Source organism: Cetorhinus maximus, chromosome 6 (genome assembly GCF_964194155.1).
Source record: "Cetorhinus maximus chromosome 6, sCetMax3.hap1.1, whole genome shotgun sequence".
Lineage (NCBI taxonomy): Eukaryota > Metazoa > Chordata > Chondrichthyes > Lamniformes > Cetorhinidae > Cetorhinus > Cetorhinus maximus.
The window spans coordinates 55,928,717-55,947,908 of NC_135884.1; the positions used below are offsets into that span (position 1 = coordinate 55,928,717).

At 41.3% G+C, this 19,192-nt stretch overlaps 1 protein-coding gene across 8 annotated transcripts in view; it reads right to left on the reverse strand.

The window, feature by feature from the left end:
* The window catches only part of chl1b (cell adhesion molecule L1-like b), a 954,137-nt gene that overhangs the window by 662,851 nt on the left and 272,094 nt on the right, over window positions 1-19,192 (reverse strand). The gene's annotated exons all lie outside the window — the stretch shown is intronic.

Here is a 19,192-nt window from a genome sequence, read left to right on the forward strand (position 1 = left end):
ATAAGAGTTTATGACAGGGGCCAAAGATAATATCTTCTGTCTTCCCAATATATAATGGGAGGAAATTTTTGCTCATCTAATAATGCATGTCGGTCAAGGAGTATGATGATTTAGAGATAGTGGAGGGGGTCGAGTGAGGCGGAGGAGAGGTAGGACTGGTATGGTCAGCAAACATATGAAAACTGGCACCATGATTTTGGATGTCTCTGAGATGTTGCAAGCAGCTGGGAAAAGGGAGGGTCTAATGTTAGAAGTAATGGTGCAGGAGTGAGAAGGGAAGCCATTGCAGTGATTCTCTGGCTGTAACAGTATTGATACAAATGAAACCAGACCAGTGCTGTCCCACCCAGCCAGATGACCGTGGAGAGATATTGGAGCAGCATTTCATGGTCCACTTATTAAAGACATGCCCAGAGTGGAAGTTGAATGATCAATAGTTCAGTAGGAATGGTGTCAAGAGATCAAGAGGTGAGCCTCATGGACAAGATGAGATTGAACATTAGAGAAATATGCAAAATCAGGGTTAGGGTAAAGGGGAATCTTAGAGGTAGTTAGGCCTGGTGGGTTCAGGGAAGGGAGGAAAGCTATAAAGGCATCAGATCAGCGGCTTCAATCTTTGTATCAAAGTATGTGACCTCACTGAACTTATTATTGGAGGTGACGGTTGTGGTTGGCGGGGCGGTGGGGGGGGGTGGGATGCGGATGCAGTTTAAGAGACAGTTAATAGTGAAGAAGAGAAGCCAGGTGTTGTCTTTGCATTCAAATATATTTGAATAGTGGATAATAGAAAAGGAGAGCATAGCCCAATAATGCTTTAAGAGTTCTAGCCAATCCAGCAATGATTTGTTAAACAGGTTGTTTGCCAAAGGTGTTCAAGTCAGGGTCCCTTGGATTGAAGGGGGCAGAGATAAGGGGTATACCAGGGGTGCAATTAGAGTGGGAAAAAGTACTGGTTCTAGTAGGGACAAGTACATCAAAGGTGGCTTGGAAGGATCCAGTTGGATGTAATCTTCCTGCTGTTGTAACCTTCAATTCTATTAGAAAGAGCTTCTTCAAAGTGCTAGCATAGCCATAAAGGGCTGAATTACCCCCTTCAGTGCTGTAAGGTTCTATGACAATTCAGATAAAGATACTACATGCAGGTAATTATACAGCAGAATGCACAACTCAATGGCAGCCTGTCTCATCAAGTAGCAAAGACAGATCTGCTTTGATATACGCAAGTACAGGTCCTCGGATAGATGCCTAACACACTCAAAAGGATGTTGTATCTATATTTCTTGACCCATCATAAATTTGTCTTCCTTATATCAATTAGAGCTACAGGAGTCAGAAGGCTGAAAGAAATACCTATCCTCAGCATTATACAAGGTTCAATGTTAAAGCCAACAACAACCAGCTACAATGAAGCAAAGCATTGTCGGAAGATTTTTTTTAAATTACAAAAATGGAGGAGTACCCAACAAAACCAAATGGATCAAAACAAACAGTAAGAAGTAAGAAAAATTAATGTTAATTTTGCCATTGTGGTGCCAGTTTTAGCAGGCCAAGTGCTGAAACTACTATGAACATGGTTGTTACAAGCTAATAGACAAAATTAAACGTCCCCAACTGTAAAGGTGGATTTTAAACGAGACCTCACATGCTTAATAGTGCAGCTTTGTTACTAAAACTCAAATCTTGTTGGTAAAATTGGATTTCCTGGAAATCAGGCATACATGATTTTCTGACTTGAGAGAACTGTGTACAAAATCACAGCAAGTGGTGTCGCATAATTCACCTGGCGATGTTTATTAATCACTTAATAGTTGTTGACCTGACATTTGATACAGTATATTAATCCGTTCCATGTTTTGTATCTGACACCTGATCGGCAGAGGTGCTGACTGCCCTGTTTAAAACTGAATTGGTTTCAGCATTAGGGCTGCCCTACTGTGAACTGTGTGTCTCTTAAGTCTTTGTTCGTTACAATGAGTACAATACGTGGATTAGTGAGATTCATCTAAAAGTTTTGAAATCCTTTTAATTACAAAATATATTAAACTTGTTATACCAGTACACAAGCATCTGTCAACTAGCAACTTAAGAAGTGTTATTAGAAGGGGATAATTATAGATCCATTTCAACAGAACAGTTGTCTCTAGCTTTAATGCAAATACATGCATGTGGAAATTTTAACATTAGCTACACATTAATTACTGTTTTGGAAATAATGTTTTGCTGGCTTACTATATTAAAACATTTTAAATGTTGCAAACAGCTTTAACTAAAGAAGTTTCATTTTCCTGAATGGATTTGTCACAAAGGTTCCTTATTTTTGTAACCTTCGGATACACAAAAACAACAGTCACCATGTCAGCTGAAAACAAAATGCTTGAATTTAACCTTATTCAAAGCTAGCTGTTATGGTCAAGATTTAACACTGGAACTCCTATAATAGAAATGCAATCGTGGGAATGCTGGGTAACACATAAAGGGAAGCATAGCACAAGTGGAAGGCACAGTATGCACTTGTTTATGATGCCAATTGTGCTGTTGTTACAGCTTGAACTGCCTCAAGCTGTGGAACATCCCGATGCAAATGAAGCAACTCAACTATTAATTTTCTCTTTCCAGTTTTGTATGGTATTTAACAGATTATAGGTTTTTGCAGCAATCACACTATTAAAAAGAGTTTTGGTCCTTCATTTAAAATGTACTCTGTTGTGTGCTTGTTTCATTTTCTGTGTCATAAAACCTCTGACAATTCTTATTAAACCATTCCCCAAAAATGACAAAGCAAGTATATTTAATGTTTTTGTACAATGTACTTCATCATAATTGGAATTGTGAGCAGGCAACAGACATTTAGGATGGCATGCCTACAATGCCTACCAAGTCATTTCAACAACCTTAAATTGTTTGTTATGATAAAAGCCTGATTTGATAAAAACATCTCCAACAACTGTCGCTAATAATTCTTAGATCAGTTATAGCAAATATCTAGCCCACCTACCATTGTGCAGTTCCCAGAGCATACAGAATCAATTTGAAATTCTTGGAACAGAAAGATGAAATTATTCATCTTGTTCTTTAATGCCATTTCCAAAGACTAATTTTAAACTTTCTGAAGAGTTTCATTCATATGGGATTGGGCAATCCTGTCTTCTATTCCACTTGTCCTCTAATTATTTTATGTGGTATTTTTACTTTGTTTCCCAATGTGGAACCGATAAAATGTAAAATCTAAATTGCTAAATTAATTTTTAAAACAAATTTTGAAAATGTTATTAAAAGACTAAATTTCCCATGCAGCTTATTAAAATACTTCAACAAATCAAATGTGTTGAAAGTAACAGAAAAAAATCTATGATCCATTATATAAACAGAACTAATATATTTTGAAAAGCTGAATTGTGACTAGAAGCAGGCTCTTCTTCAGATACCTTCCTAGAAGGATAAAGCTCTTCCCCTTTTCAAGTATTGGATTAGCAATGCTCATTTGACATGAGGAAGTGATGGGATGCAGGTTAGATTACTGCATTTCCCCAGTCTCTGTTCTCAATCGCACTGGTATAGGAAGCACTGATGGCTTTCAACATGGAAGATAGGCTGGGTGGGCTTTATTTCACTTGGCAGCCTGCGAGAGAGGCACTGATGGGGATACGTCTTGTGAAGCTAAAATTTTTTGACATGAGGTGGATAGTGGATCAGTGGGGAATTGCTGTAATGCGGGGAATAAAGCAAAGGAAAACTGTGACATACATATAAAAGCAGTGAGAACGAGGGCCTGCCCAGAAACCACAATGAGTGTTTGATCATTACCACACACCTTCAAATAGTAAAAGCTACCTGTGATGACCTTGGTTATTACACTGGAACCTTTGCATACACATGGGCTGCAATAATAGATGTTTAGTAGTACAACGTATACTTAATAAATATTTACCTTAAAACAGCTGTAAAATCAATTTTCCTCTATCCGTAAGCAACCAGATAATAAGACTTGAGATTCATTGACTGAGATTCTCTCCTTCCTCCTGCCGTTCGTCTCCTCTAGAGATATATTGCAATTTATAGTTACACAAATGTAAAATCTATCTGAAAGTTATGTTAAGCTCTGCAACTGTGTTTCATGCTTCTGAGTGAGAAATAAACATTTCTGCATGAATGAATTCATTATATGTTGGAAAATGGGTGTTGGCAACGCAGTCTAAGAACCTACAATTGGGCAGATGTTATGGATGGGTGTAGTGTGCAAGATTAACCTTTGAGTTACCAGTCAAAGCTTAACTTGTGTTAAATAAATGGATTTTTAAAATAATTGGCAAGACACTGAGCTACATTTGTTGGAAATAGAAAAATTAGTTCTGTGCCCCACCACAACTCTGAAACAGACTGAATCAAATGACATGTCTGTGACTATGGTACACCATCTCTACTGGTCCTTTTTGATCTCTCTGTAGCATTTGACATGGTCAATCATATTATCTTCTTCCAGTGGCTCCCCTCTATTTTCCAGCTGAGTGGGACTGTTATTGAAGGCTTCCAATAGTACGTATCCAATCATAGCGAGAGAATCTCCTCTCGCCCCCATATCATTAACTCTAGAGTCCCCCAAGGATTGGTCCTCAGTCCTTACTCTTTCCCATTTACATCCTGCCCCTTAGCGACATTAACTGCAGACAGCGTCATATCTGAAGATGGCACACAAATCTAGTTCTCCACTACCTCTCAATCCCTCTATTGCTCTCTGTTGTCAGCTTGATTATCCGACCTCCAGCTCTGGATAAGCTACAATTGCCTCCAGTGAAATATTGTGAGGACAATGAGCCATCTCTTCAGCCACCTCTCCACAAATGCCATATGGTCACTACGTATTCCATCCCTTCTCTGGCAACTTCCTTTGACTGACGCCGATTGTTTGCAGCCTCAGGATGCTTTTTCACCCCAAGCTGAATTGCCTGCAACATATATTCTGCATCACAAAAGCCACCTCCTTCCACCTCTGCAGCACAGTCTGTGTCCAACATGGGTTGAATTTTCCATGCCTCCCCCAGGCATGTTTCCCGCAAGAGGAGCGGGGGTACATATAATAGGGAGGGCCTCTCAATCCCTCAATATGATGCTCTGAAATATTTTAGTTTTTGGACCAGCTGCACAATAAACGTTCCTTGTTATTTAAAAAAACTAATTCTTGTTTAAGTTACTTTTTTCCTTTTTTAAAACGCCAAAACATTTTCAGTCACTCAGTTAGTTTGTACAAAAAATACAGACTTTAAATGATTGTGTGGCTTCGTGCATTCAGATAAACCCAGATCATGAACCAAAATACAAAGGACCAAAGGATTTTCAACCATTTCACTTCTCCAATTGTTCTTGGAGACATTAAATGCACTACGTAAATGCAAGTTGTTGTTCATTTTAACACAATGAAAATATATACATGAAACCACAATTAGCTGTATGGGTTATTTGATGTTTTAAAATGATTGTTGACAATTCTGCTTTTTAATGGCACCAATCCCTAAATGACTACAAAAACAATGCAAGATAATAAAAGGATCTTTTTCATGACTTTGTGCTGTTGAATATCAGTGCATGAACACCACCTAAAACACAGCCCCATCACGCACGTATCTTCCCCCAGTGGATAAAAAGGCTGCTTCTATAGTTCATTTGCTGTGTTATTGCCAGTAGCTTATTATCAGATCTTAACCCACATTGACCAGAAAGATAGAATTCACAGCAGAAGGCAAGAGTTGTCTCAGCTGCACAGCATGCCACAGGAATGAAAAGGGAATCTAAGAGGTATGTTATATGCTAAATATATTGCCAAATAATCTTCAAAGGAATCCTTTGTATACATAAGACTTCCAAAAGTTGTACAAAAGGCAATTTAATTAACTCATGACTTCAGTGGGAGCCCTTTTGAAAATTAAAATGGAATCTACAATCAATAGCACTCGCAATTATGTACTTTGTACAACAATCAGCCACATGCACTGGCATTCTTTAGCTTAAAGTCATTCAAAAGATCCTTTCATTACCTTGTATAATAAATACAGTCACTCCTATGTTGACTTAATCTTTAAAAAAAGCATGGTGATGAGTTATTTTAAAGTATCAAATAATACAAAATATGTTAAGTTACAGAGGAAGGTGAGCTCCAGGGAACCAGAAGAGCTGGTCCCAGGATCTGAGACTGTTGGCTGAATTCCCAGAGTCTGGGAGCACTGGGAAAGAGGTCTAGTGGTTTGTGAACATTGGAGGGGCACAAGGAGCAAGGTATAGGACAGGTGATCAGAACAGTCAGGGTGTAGCACATGACAGCTGCTTCAAAGCAATGAACAAAAGGAAGCAACGGCCATTTGGGTAGATTGGGAGGGTAGCTTGCATAATGACGGTGGAGGATTTTGAATGCAGGACAGGAGGATCGGATATTTGGCAAAACAATTTGAAAGCCACATCCTTCACATTGCTTTCCATTGTTCCGCTGTGCCTTGGCCAGAATCCTGCCCTTAGCCATGACCAGAAACTCCAGCCATAACTTCCACCACAGAAGACACAGACAAATTGCAAAATCAAAAAAAAAATGAGAGAAAGCCACAAGAAAGAGAAGGAACCACAAAAAAATTAAAAAGAATTCAGAGAGGCATGAACAAAATCTGTGAGGCAACAGAAACAGTGAAAATGGGAATGAGAGGGCTAGGCGCAATCCACAAAATTACTGCACAATCAGAGAAATTAGTGAACTAAATAAAATCATTGCATGTAATATGTTGATAGGTATTTCTACTGATTGGCAAGTTTAAGGGCAGAATTTTGCCCTTGACGGGCGGGTGAGCCTGACCGACTTGGCGGCGGGCGGGCAGCCGATTGCCGCTGCCAAAACGGGCCGCGCCGCTATTTTGCGCAGGTGGGCGAATTAAGGCCCACCCAGCGGGTTAGCGACTCCTGTGGAGATGGGCGTGCTCAGAGTGGGGAACCGGCAGACTGTATAAAAAGTGGCCAGGCAGCCTCGTTGAGGCAGTGCACCATGGCCACTCGAAGAGAGAGAGGGGCTGCTCTCAGAGGACAGGAGCAGGAGAAGGAGGAGGGGGGCAGGCTGCAGGAGAGGCCAGCAGGGGGCCAGTGTGCCCCTCACTTTTCTGACGCATGCCTTGCTGTCCTCCTCCAAGAGGTGTCCAGCTGTCAGGATATATTGTATCCGGAGGATGGGAGGAGGAGGGCCCCCATGTCACCAGGCAGGCGTGGGAGGAGGTGGGTGACGCTGTAAGCACCCATGATGATGTGCGGCGCACAGGAACCCAGTGCCGCAAGAGATTCAGTGATTTGCTGCACTCTGGAAGGGTGAGTACCATGTCGGCCTTGGTCATTTGACCCAGCAGGTAGCCTTAGCCTTTGAGCACCCCCCCCCCCACACCATGTCTTGCTGTCGTTACTGGATTGGGCATCTGGCACACGCTGGGTGGGCAAACAGATAGTGGCCATTCTTATATCATCCTTAGTGGTTGAGGAGAAGATGGGTTCTCCCCGCAGCATATGTTGGTGTTTGTCACATTTGAGTAGTCTGGGGGCAACCTGCAGGGGAGGCCGCTAGACACATACTCAGAACTCCAACACATGTCTTATTGATGGTGATGAGATGGTGGAAGGGGAGCCTCAAGGTGTCTTGGCCAAGAGCCATCTGCTGGCCTCGGCACCGCACCTAGTTCAGCCAGTGCGTCCCACATTACTCTGTCCAAAAGGTCCTCAGCACCTCACCTGTGAACCTCATGGCACTCAACTTAAATAAATGCCACCATGTTACTCAACCCTGCACCAAGGGGAAATGTTGCCTTCTGCCCACCCGGTCTATGCCCCTCCTAACAGTATGAAGGTCAATAATGTGACCTGTCAATCTCCTGTGATCCACGGCAAATGTCACAACTGTTTGCGATGTTTCCTAAGCCCCGCAACTATCCAGGCCACAATGCATCCAGGTCAGGTACCTCTGTACTCTCCCCACTCCAATGGCACATAACATGCCATGTGGCATTCCTGAGGCCATCTGACCAGCCTGTCTGCATGTGTGTTTAATGGTTGAGGCTCCTCTTGACTCTTTTCCACTCCACTAATGTTCATCTCCTTAGGGTCTTGAGGGGTGAGTGACTAATGAGGCTGGGAGGGAAAGGGATGAAAGGTTTAACTGACTGTACGCTAACTGATGCAAAGTCCTTGTTGTTAATTTCAGCATTACCACCGCATGGCCGTGCCCAACGACACCGGAGCCCCCCCCCATCACACCTGAGGCCAAAGACGTGCAAATTGCGGCACATCATTTCAGCCAGCCAGGCACCAGAACAGACACAAACACTTCGGTGGGGAATTTACCGTCAGCTAGTGTCCCGGGTCACAGTGGAGAGGGCACTTCACAATCGCTGGAGGAGATGGCAGGGGCAGAGAGTGCCGATGGTGCCAGCAGCCTAAGGGCTGCAGGGGACCAGGCACATGCTGAGTGACGTGCCTCTGGAGTTGTCACCAATGCAGCAGCGGCAGGATAAGCGGCAGGAATTGCGTTTGCATCTGGCAGGGTTGCATGAGGGCATGCTTCAGTTGGTCTCTGCGATGGAGGAGTCCAGGCAGAGTGCAAGTGAAGGCATGAACCTCAGGACAGAGCTTCAGGCTTCCTCCATTGAGAGATTGGCGACTCTCATGGAGAGGGGGTTCGATCGGATGGAGACTCTTCCGATTGGGTTACGCTCTGACCTGCAAGCCCTCACAGTGGTATGGGCCACGGGCAGTCATTCCCAATGTGGGAGATGTTGTGGGCACCAAACGTCGGAGCTCAGTGCCCATGCATCTGCGGTGAGCAGGGAGGTCCAATGTGACCTCACGTTGGCGCAGCAGCTGCCTGTCATCGCTGTAAGGTCCTCTCAGGGTGCTCCGGATGAGGGCAGCAGCTCCTCCGACCCTCTGCCAGTGACCATTGCATCTGTTGAGGCTGCGACAATCTGCATAAGATTGGTGTCAAACTTTGATAATGTTCCTGCGAAGCCCCTTGGGGAGTTTTACCATGTTAAAGAGGCTATATAGATGCAAGTTGTTGTTGCAGTAAATAGCTATAAAGTTCTCAGAGTGATAGTGCATGAAGAAAAGGAAGTAAGGACACCCTTTTATTGCTGGTGGTGAGAACACAGAGTCTGCCTGCATATGGATAAAAATAGGTAAAGTACCTGGTATGATATTAGGTGTATGCAATTTATAGAGGCTTGCTGTGACCAAATTATAATTATTCAATTATCCTAGTTTCCTTAATCAGTATGTTCATGTACAACATGAAAGGCTGCTTTGCCTCATCTCGGTCTGGATGATGAGCCAGGACATGTAATTTAAGTGAAGCAAGAACATTTTAGAAATAATGACCATAGCCTAATTAGGTTTGCATTGAAAATAAATTAACATAACAACCTTTGGACCACCAATTAGTTGATTTAAGTGGCATCAAAGTGGGCTGAACCCAGTTTAATTAGTTGAAAAAACGGCACATCAAACAGCAGATCAGCGATGGGGTAAACCTAAACATAAGGTTGATAAGATACAGGTTAGAATACAAATTTAATCTTAAAAGATGAATATGATAAAAGTAGGAGATAAAAACACTATTATACAAGGTCCAAAAGAAGGCAAAGAAGGATTATGAATGGAGATCAGCTATCAATTTAAACAGAAACAGCAAGTGTTTTTACAAGCATATAAGAATTAAATGATTTATTAAAGAAGAGAAGAGACTGCTTAAAGTTGAAGGAGGAATCTTTGTGCTTGAGTCAGCCAATGGTGGAAATACTCAGTATTTTGCATCAGTTTTTGCAGAGGAGGTAAAAACAGGGTGACAGTGGTAGCTGAAAAGTTGAGGAAGTGGGATGATTGGCAATATGTAGGCAAAAGAACACTATTTGAAATACAACTTAGCAGGACCAAATATCCCAGGAGTTAACAGAGGCATAAACCATAGTTTATGAACATTCTTGGAAATGGGAATTGTACTAAAAGAATAGAGAGTAACAAGTTGTACATATCTGCTCACAAAAGCAGGGAACTATAGGCCAATTAGTTTTGCCTTAGTTGTGAGGGATGAAATTTTAGGGCAGGATTTTTAGCTCAGTGCATGGGCGCGCGCCCGACCCGACCAAGCATGAAATGGCGCACGGTGACCTCGGCCGAGCGTGCAGACGTCAACGCGCAGTCGCGTGATAGTTTGGTCGGCCATTAAGTTGTCAATTGTGCTGAATTATTCACTGTCCATTCAGCCTAATTATGGACGGGCAGGCGAAAAGGCCAAGCGGCCTTTGCATTTTTTTGGAAACCTCATCCACCGGCGGGATGATGTTTCCAAAAGCAAACACAAATAAAATAAAAATTTTAATTTTTAATTAAAAACACATCCCTGCTCATGCAATAGAGTCACATGAGGGGACGTTTCATTAATTTTTTTCTGCTCTTTATTATTGTTTTAAAGTATCTTTTCATCTCTCTGAGGCAGCTCCATGCCTAGGGAGATTATTCAGCACTCTCTCGTACGCATGTGCAAAGTTCCCACAAGGCCTACTCGCCCTCCCCCCACCTGCCGCACAGGCAGCACTCAGCGCGGCTGCTCGCATATCACATTGGGCGGACCTTAATTGACCCGTCCATGTAAAGTAAAATCGCGGTGTGCTGCCAATGACGGATGGCGGTCGGCTTCCCGACCACCCCTGCCCACCCCCGCCAAACCTGCACGCCAAAGGCAAAATTCTGTCCCTAGAGTACATAATACATGATGAAATTGGTGCTTTGTAGAGCGCAGGCTGGACTTAACTGAATTAATTGAATTTTTGAGGAAATCATGGGCAGGATCTTTAGGTCAGCGAGCGGGGGGCGGGGCCCGCTCACCGACGTGTAAAATGACGCGGGATGACGTCAGGCAGAACTCCCGACGTCACTGCGTGTTATTTTGATTTTCAGGTCGGCGGGGGCGCAATCGAATCAGCTGTGCCCCCGCCGACCTGTCAATGGCCTTTTGAGGCCATTGACAAAGTACTTAACGTAATTAATGGACCAGCCCATCCAACCTTAAGGCTGGCGGGCAGGCTGGGAGCCCTGGCAGACTTAAGAAAAAGCATGAAGCCTCATCCATGGGCGGGATGAGGTTTTTAAATTTTTAAAAAAGGTTTCACTGAAAGTGATGGACATGTCCCAACTCATATGACAGTGTCACATTAGGGGACATGTCAGGGAAATTTTGCATTTGTCTCTGTAACATTTTTAAATTTGGAGCCAATCTCCCTGAGGCAGCACTTAGCCTCAGGGAGATCAGTGCACTCTTTCAGGAGGGATCTCTGAGGGAATCCTCCCCCACCCCACCCCCCCGCCCTCACAGGGAGCGCAAAGCGCTTCCTGGTGGACGTCTTGCTGGGTGGACCTTAAATGGCCCACCCACATAAAATGGCGGTGCACCCCCAATCGGGGGCGCTGATCGGAGGCGCGTCTGCCCGCGCCCGCTCCTGCACTTCCCCCCAGTGGGGGAAAATTCTTCCCATGGAGCGAAATGAAAACAATGTGATGGGTGATGCATGTATGAACCTTCTTTAGGTATTTGCTACTATTACTTAAGAGGTCTTCTATGAAAATTAAGGCATCCTTATTAAAGGGAAATGATTAAGCGGATGGCTCATGAGCATAACTCAATGAGGAGGGGAAATGGATGTTTCTCAAATTGGTGGGATGTGGATAATAATGCGCCCACTGTTTGTAAAGCAACCTTTTGTGTATAAACTCTGAGGACATATGAACAAAAACATTTCTCTTGAAGTTTGCCATGCCCCCCAAAGTGCAAAGATGAATATTGGGAATTGCATGACAATGTAAACCAGTCAGTGGAGTGAACTGATTGGATTGAAATGCATCTGCCATCCTAAGAACTGGAAAAAATAATAATGAAAGGAAATATACCATAAACAGTCAGGCTTAATTTTCCTCTGGTGCTGTTTCACCAACAGAGGTTGGTGGCATGCATTGCATCAACCCCTCCACATTTCCTTAGGTTGGAGTTATTAAATATGGAAGCTGCAGTCTTGGTAATATCTCTGCTCAAAGAAAGGAGCTTACTACTGTCAACCTGCAAAATCCAACAGGGTATTCACTACACCACCTAAGTACAGGTGAAGGTGGCAGAAGCCTCTTGAAGACTTCCCAATAAATTTAATGAAAATGATTCTCAATGATGCCAAGGGCAGTAGAGCTGGAAACAGGGGTCACAAACAAGTCATTCCCCTCATTTCATGACTCTGGCATTCTTCTCAGTATTAAGCAGTCTTACTTGGGGTTGGCAGTACCGTGTTGGGAAGGCATGGGAACTAAGTGAGATTCTGGACTGTACTATATCACACTATGAGAAGGGTATTAGAGGAATGGATATGGAGCAGATACACTAATGTTGTATTGAAGTATTAGTTCAGTGCTAGCATTCCTACTTTGAGTTAGAAAGTGGATTCAAACCACACAAGACTTTCACACAATTTTAGGCAGATATTTCAGTGCAGTACTGATGGAGTGCTGCATTGTTGCAAGTGTCCTTTTTCCATTAAACTGACATCCCATCTAACCTCTCAGGTGGGAATCAAAGATCCTACAGCACTATTTGAAGAAAAGCAAGAGGGATTTCCTTGTGTCCAGGTTAGCACTTATCATTCAAGCAGTATCATTAAACAGATTATCTGGTCATTGATGTCAGTACTGTTTGTAGGAGCTTGCTCAGAGAAATTTGGCTACCATGTTTGTTTACAGAAGTGGTAACACTTCAAAAATACTTGATTGACTATAAAGCAATTTGGGATGTCCTGAGGTCACGGAAACTGCTAGATGATTATAAGGTTATAAGTCCTTTTATTTGTATAATTAAAGGTTGAATTATGACAAAAGGCTAAACATTTATCTTCCACACTGGAACAGAAGTTTTCAAACTGATTAAGTGTTCAAGGGTTAATGAAAGAAAACCATTCTACTGGTTAGTGAATCAGTAACAAGGGGGCACAAGATTATCACAAGAACAAGGAAAAATAAGAAGTAATTTTTCTCATGTCGAGTTTGTGAAACATGAAATGCATTACAACAGATTTACAGATTTTAACATCATTTTAAAGGAAATTGGATAAGTATTTGGAAAGAAAGAACAAAAGCATTTGAGGTAAGAATGGGGAAATGGAATTGAATAAACCATTCCAACTTAACAGTTGGCACAGCCACAGCAGGCAAATGGCTTTCTTCTGTGCTGTAAATTCTATGACACCACAAAATGAATGTCCAGTAACTGGGTGCTGATGATAATGAAATGTAGTATAATATTCACCTGTGGCATCAGAACAAGCAAACAAAACTTAACAGCTCATCCATAGGATAACCACTCTGACAAAACAGCACTCCCAGAACGTTACTCTAAATGGGCAGCTTACAATTTCTTATGAAATACCCAAGTCACACTTGAGCCACATGCCTCTGATTCAGAACAAACTTCCAACAAGTTAACACTTGCAGTACACATTGACAGCTAATTTTAAATTTGGGAATCTACATTAGGGATGGTTTAGGGTTCTACTTAAAGCCATCTGATGCATTGAAGTACCTCTGCACCCTTAGCAGTATAAAAGCATACCTATATTCCACTAAATCTTGGGAGATTAATAGATTTATCTTAATCCCTTCAGCATGCCATCAACTGTTGAAGATCTGATAGTCAACACACTCATCTTAAGAAGCATCTGTGTCACACTTGCAAAAGTTAAAAATGACCCATGATGAATCATCGATGGACAACGTTTACATGTACCATGAATGTAAATGTCAATCGCTAAATTTGTTTTATTTATTTACAATTTTAAAACATGGATTTTTGTCGTGTTTTATAAGGATCATTTTTTGTGCCATAAATTGGGAGAAAATAAGGGGGGGAAACTCAACCCTAAAAAAGATGAGCAAGCTCAGAGAAAATTGGGAAAAATTGTAATTCACTTTAGACATTGTTAGAATCCAAAACAAAAGGACTAGAAAGAGACAGAGTTGAAAAGACAACTTGCAATTATTTACAGATCATGACCATTTTTTTTGAAACAATGATTTCAAAAATTCCAGCGATTAAAGCGTATTACAGGCAGAATTGTTGGTATGTGGCACAAATGTGGCACATTTTATTTTACCTGCAGCACACAGCTAATTCCAATGTGTTACTAATGGAATTAATAATGTGACTCCACTGTACTGCAGAATATATCAGGTACATTGCTAACATAAAATTTGTCAATCCTGCCTTGTCCAGGTACAGCAATAACCTGCCATGAATGACAAATACCATACAAACAGCCAACCTCAAAAATTTCTGGATGAAAACTATGCCCAGACATGTCTGCATTGGCTTATACAATGTTATGTCTCTGCACACAGCGCCCAATATGCATACTGATGTTATCAAGTATAAAGAACATATCTTTTAACTCTTTTACTGCTCTGAAGAAAGGTCATACAGACTCAAAACGTTAACTTTGTTTTTCTCTCTCCACAGATGCTGTCAGACCTGCTGCGTTTTTCCAGCATTTTCTGTTTTTGTTTCTTCTTATTTCTGTTGGACGGTGGATTAAAATTACAATGGCTGCAGTTTGAAGGGCATGTTTACTGAAACAGTGTGAGGGATAGATACAATGTTGCTGTCCTGGAACAGAGTGTGCCATGAAAGACAGGATGGTGCCAAGGAGGAGTCTGGTCTAATGGGGAACTGCTTGGCAACAATGTTTTAATTGGCTCCTGACCAGGTGACCAGGGTTTTGTGTGAGAGCAGTGCAGAAGAATAGCTCCTAGCCTGAAAGGGGGAAAACTGAAAACCTCTCTCTCCTGTGTTTGGGATTCCAGTGATTCTATAATAATAGCTAGCTGGCTTTTTCTCCTCATATCTCTATAACCTGCTCTCTCTCTGAAAAACCCCTATCAAGAGGAAAATCACCGTTAGAGACATTGAAAGATAAGTGCTCAACCAGTGAACGAAAGACCGAAAGTGCTGGAAGACCACTTCGTATCATCAACAAAGAATTTTGGAAGACATCGATCAAAATCAACCTATCAAATCCTGTACTCCAGAATTGGTGCTATTGAACTGTTTTATCCTACCCTTAAGATCTATGGCCAGAATGTTTAGCATGGTGTGCGGTCGCATGCCCGACCTGACCGAGCGTGAAATGATGCACGATGACATCGGCCGAGCGTGCCGATATCAACGCGCAGTCGCATGATAGTTCAGTTGGCGGGTGCGCACTAGAGCCGGCAGCGCAACAGCGATAATTAAAAGGCCTATTAAGGCCATTGAGTTATCAACTGATGTTAATTTTTCACTGCCCATTCAACCTAGCGGTTGGTAGGCAGGCGAAAAGGCCAAGCGGCCTTTGCATTCTTTTGGAAGTCTCATCCACGAGCAGGATGAGGTTTCCAAAAGCAAATACAAATAAAATAAAAACTTTATTTTTTAATTAAGAACATGTCCCTGCTCATGTGACAGAGTCACATTTTATGTTTTATTACATTTTTCTGCTCTTTATTATTTATTTAAATATCTCTTCATCTCCCTGAGGCAGCTCTGTGCCTCAGGGAGATTATTCAGCGCTCTCTCACGCGCAGGCACGAAGGTTGCACTAGGACTGCTCGCCCTCCTCCCTCCCCCCCCCGCCCACACAGGCAGCGTTCAGCGCTGCAGTTTGCGTATCACGCTGGGCGGGCCTTAATTGGCCCACCAGCGTGAGATTGCGGTGCACTGTCAATCACGGGCGGCAGTTGACTTCCCGACTGCCTCCGCCCGCCCCCCCAATCCTGCACACCAAGGGAAAAATTCTGCTCTAAGTTTTTGTGTGTCCTGGAGTCTTGTATGTGTGCATATAGGAATTTAAGATGGGGTAGAGTTTAGATTATAGAATTAAAAATTAGCAGTTCATATTTTTTTTTCATTTGCCACTGGCTAAAGACAATTTGTTCAAAAATTAGTTCTTTACTTATTAAGTTTACAAACCTGACGCTCGTATTCTGTTAACCTAAATTAAACAATTATTGGGTTGATCAAACTTCTTCATATTTGTCACGGCTCGGGGGAGCAGTGGGGCTTGATATTGCAGCGCGCTATCTCCAGTGAGTCGGGACACAAGCTATGTATGCATAACTTAGAATCTGATTTTCAGATAAAAAAATACAATAAATTTAGTTTTCTTGCAGGAAGAATTTGTTTTTTTAAATAAAACAATCTACCATTTGAAAAAGAACAGAATGTATGACGCAAATTTCTAAAAGTCAGTTTTGGTGACCTTTAGATATAAATAAAATGTGATTAAAATTCTTAAGAACACAATTATTAAACTAATTTACCCTTATTCTAATAATGGAAAAATGCCAATTACAGAAAATTATTATAATGGTTAAGTTGGATTTGGCTTTAATTATTTTTCAGTAGTTAAAATGATCACATTATCAACTTTAAGTTTAATCAATCCATAAAATGGAAAATAAGGCTAGTGCAAAATTCACTTAAGTCTTTAAATTATTTTAAGTTTTTTACAATAAGGCTCAATTGCAACTGTCTGCTTAAGTATTCATATGAAAATAGCATTAAAATACAATCAGCATGGGGTTACTAAAATGCATAGTTAATAAATAAAACATTTTTTTTGCATGAAGCCTCAGGAAGTTAACACTTCTAATTGGGAAGCCAGTCAGCACTTACTTCTTTGTTTTCGATTGGGAGTTCGAGTGTTATTTCTAGCTGAATGCAGTAGGACAGGCCACTGACTTTAAGTATTCTTAAAAAGTTGAATATTTATATGCTTTATATTTTTTACTATGATTCTGCGATTCATGTTATCTGATTTATTAATGAATTATCAAAATTTCCAAACAATGAATAAAGAGCACTGTTGATATGCAAACCACCATGTAACCCATCATTTTACAATTCGCCAAAGCTTAGTCTTTTCTCTTCAAACCTCCACCTATCAATTAATCTTCAAGTGCAGGGATTCCAGTTGGTTTCAAACCTCTGCCAAACTATGATGAGCCTGACTGTGCTTTGTCCACTCTTGATTCTGCACTGAATTATAAGGTAAATATGGCTTCAAAGGAGAAACTACAGCTATAATATTACTGTTGATTAATTCACTTAGTATTGATGTTGCCTGATGTCAAGAGCATTCAGCTCATCTTGGTTTTGAAAACCAAGATGTTGCTATTGGGCTTCTTGAAAAAGAATTAAGTTTGTGTGTGGAATGTCACCAACTTTATGCTTTGGGGAAAAAAAAATTCACGTTTTATCTCAACAACACCACTAAGATCGACTAAAGGCAAATGTAAAGGTGATACAGGCCATTGCTGTTCACACAAACCAAAAATCAATGAGCGCATGCACATTTCAGAATGAGATTCGTGTTTGGTCTTAAATTCTATCATGTTCCTAATCTCAGCTATGCTGCTGTTGAACAAAAGGAAAATGAGATAGTGACCACTAGGCAGCTCTCATGTGCTAATCCAGAGTACAATTAGTGGGGACTTCTGAGTAGTGAAATATCCTATCACTTCTACACGTTGTTAGCCCCAGAGTGCAAAATTAGTAGAAACTAGCTATTAACTTGCTTTTAAGCAAACAATCAATAATTGGGGAAGTGTCTAGTGTCATATTTTTGTTTGTGTTTCATGTTATAAAAAGGTTCAGGGCAAAAATCAGCCATGGTCTTACTGAATGACAGAGCAGGCTTGAGGGGCTGAATGACCTTCTCCTGCTCCTACTTTTTGTTCTTATGTTCTTATCACAAGTATTAGTTAACATGAGCAGGAAGGACTTGCAAAATTCATTTATTTTTGTCGAAACAGATTAATGGCTAATTTGGTACATACTTTCAAAATGAGAAGGTGGGGAGAAAAGGTGGAAACAATCAAGTTGAGGGTCAGGAAGGAGACACAAAATTGAATATAAGATTTAGAAAGAGCCTTAGGGAAGCTCTTTTATTCTTGCACTGAGAGTTGTGAGGCTGTCAAATTGGATTCCAGAATTTGTGAGTGAGGCAGAAAACATTTCAACATTCAAGATTAAATTGGGTAGGTAAATGAAGGAAGTATGATTGAAGCGATCTGGGAATAGGGTGGCTAAATGTGATTGGAACCATTTGCTTTCATGGAGGGCAAAAGCCGACAAGAAGTGGCTGGCCTGAATAGCTTCTTTGTATGTTGTAAATTTGATGCATTTCCATGTATTTTAATGGAGATTGCTAAAACTCAGTTTATAGGTCCTCGATCCTCAGCCGGAGAAAGGAGGACTTTATCCAGTCAGCCGAACGCTCCCCCATAATCTGTAGAATTGTGAATTTTAACAGCTTGAGTGTGATCCTCACTATTACAGTGCAAATACAGAGGAGCCAAACCTGTATTTTTATGCATTTCCTACCCTCAATAGAATCCCCAAAATCAAACAGAGTATGAGCACAGAAACCATTTCCACAATTGTACTAATAGAAATCTGTTGCTCTCTACGTTGTACTTTACATTACTTGTTAACAATTATACATAATAGTACCTTTAACATTTACAAATATTATGAATATGAACACTAAATATGCATCTGTTGAATCCCATTCCTCTCGGTAGATGCTTCAGCTGTCTACTGCTGAAGTAGTCTGAAATTGGCTATTAAAACCATCTTCTTCTGAAAGTGCAACTGTCACAGGGATTGTGCAACAACCAAACATTTCAAAACAATTTAGAAGGTCGGTTGGTAGTACAGAACTTGAGTATTGCTGAAAAAAAGAGACAGGCTGTGTAGGGTTTTCATGATGCATTCATCGAACCAGATCACCAGATTACCAACAGTAAAAGGAACAACAATTTATACAACTTGAGAAGAGAGTGCTGATTGGCTAGCAAGTGGACTCTGATTGGTAGAGATATTACCATGGAGGATGCAGCAGGGAAGTGCCAAGCTTTTATTCAAATTCAAACCATTCATTCCCCATGACAATACCTTGTCCAATAAGTCAATCTGCCGGGTCTGAGTTTGAACAAAAGCTTGGCATTTAACTGTTCCCTGCTGCATTCTCCAAGGCAATGTCTCTAACCATCAGAATCCACTTGCCAACCAATCAGCACCTTCTTCTCATGCAGTATAAATTATTGTTCCCTTTAC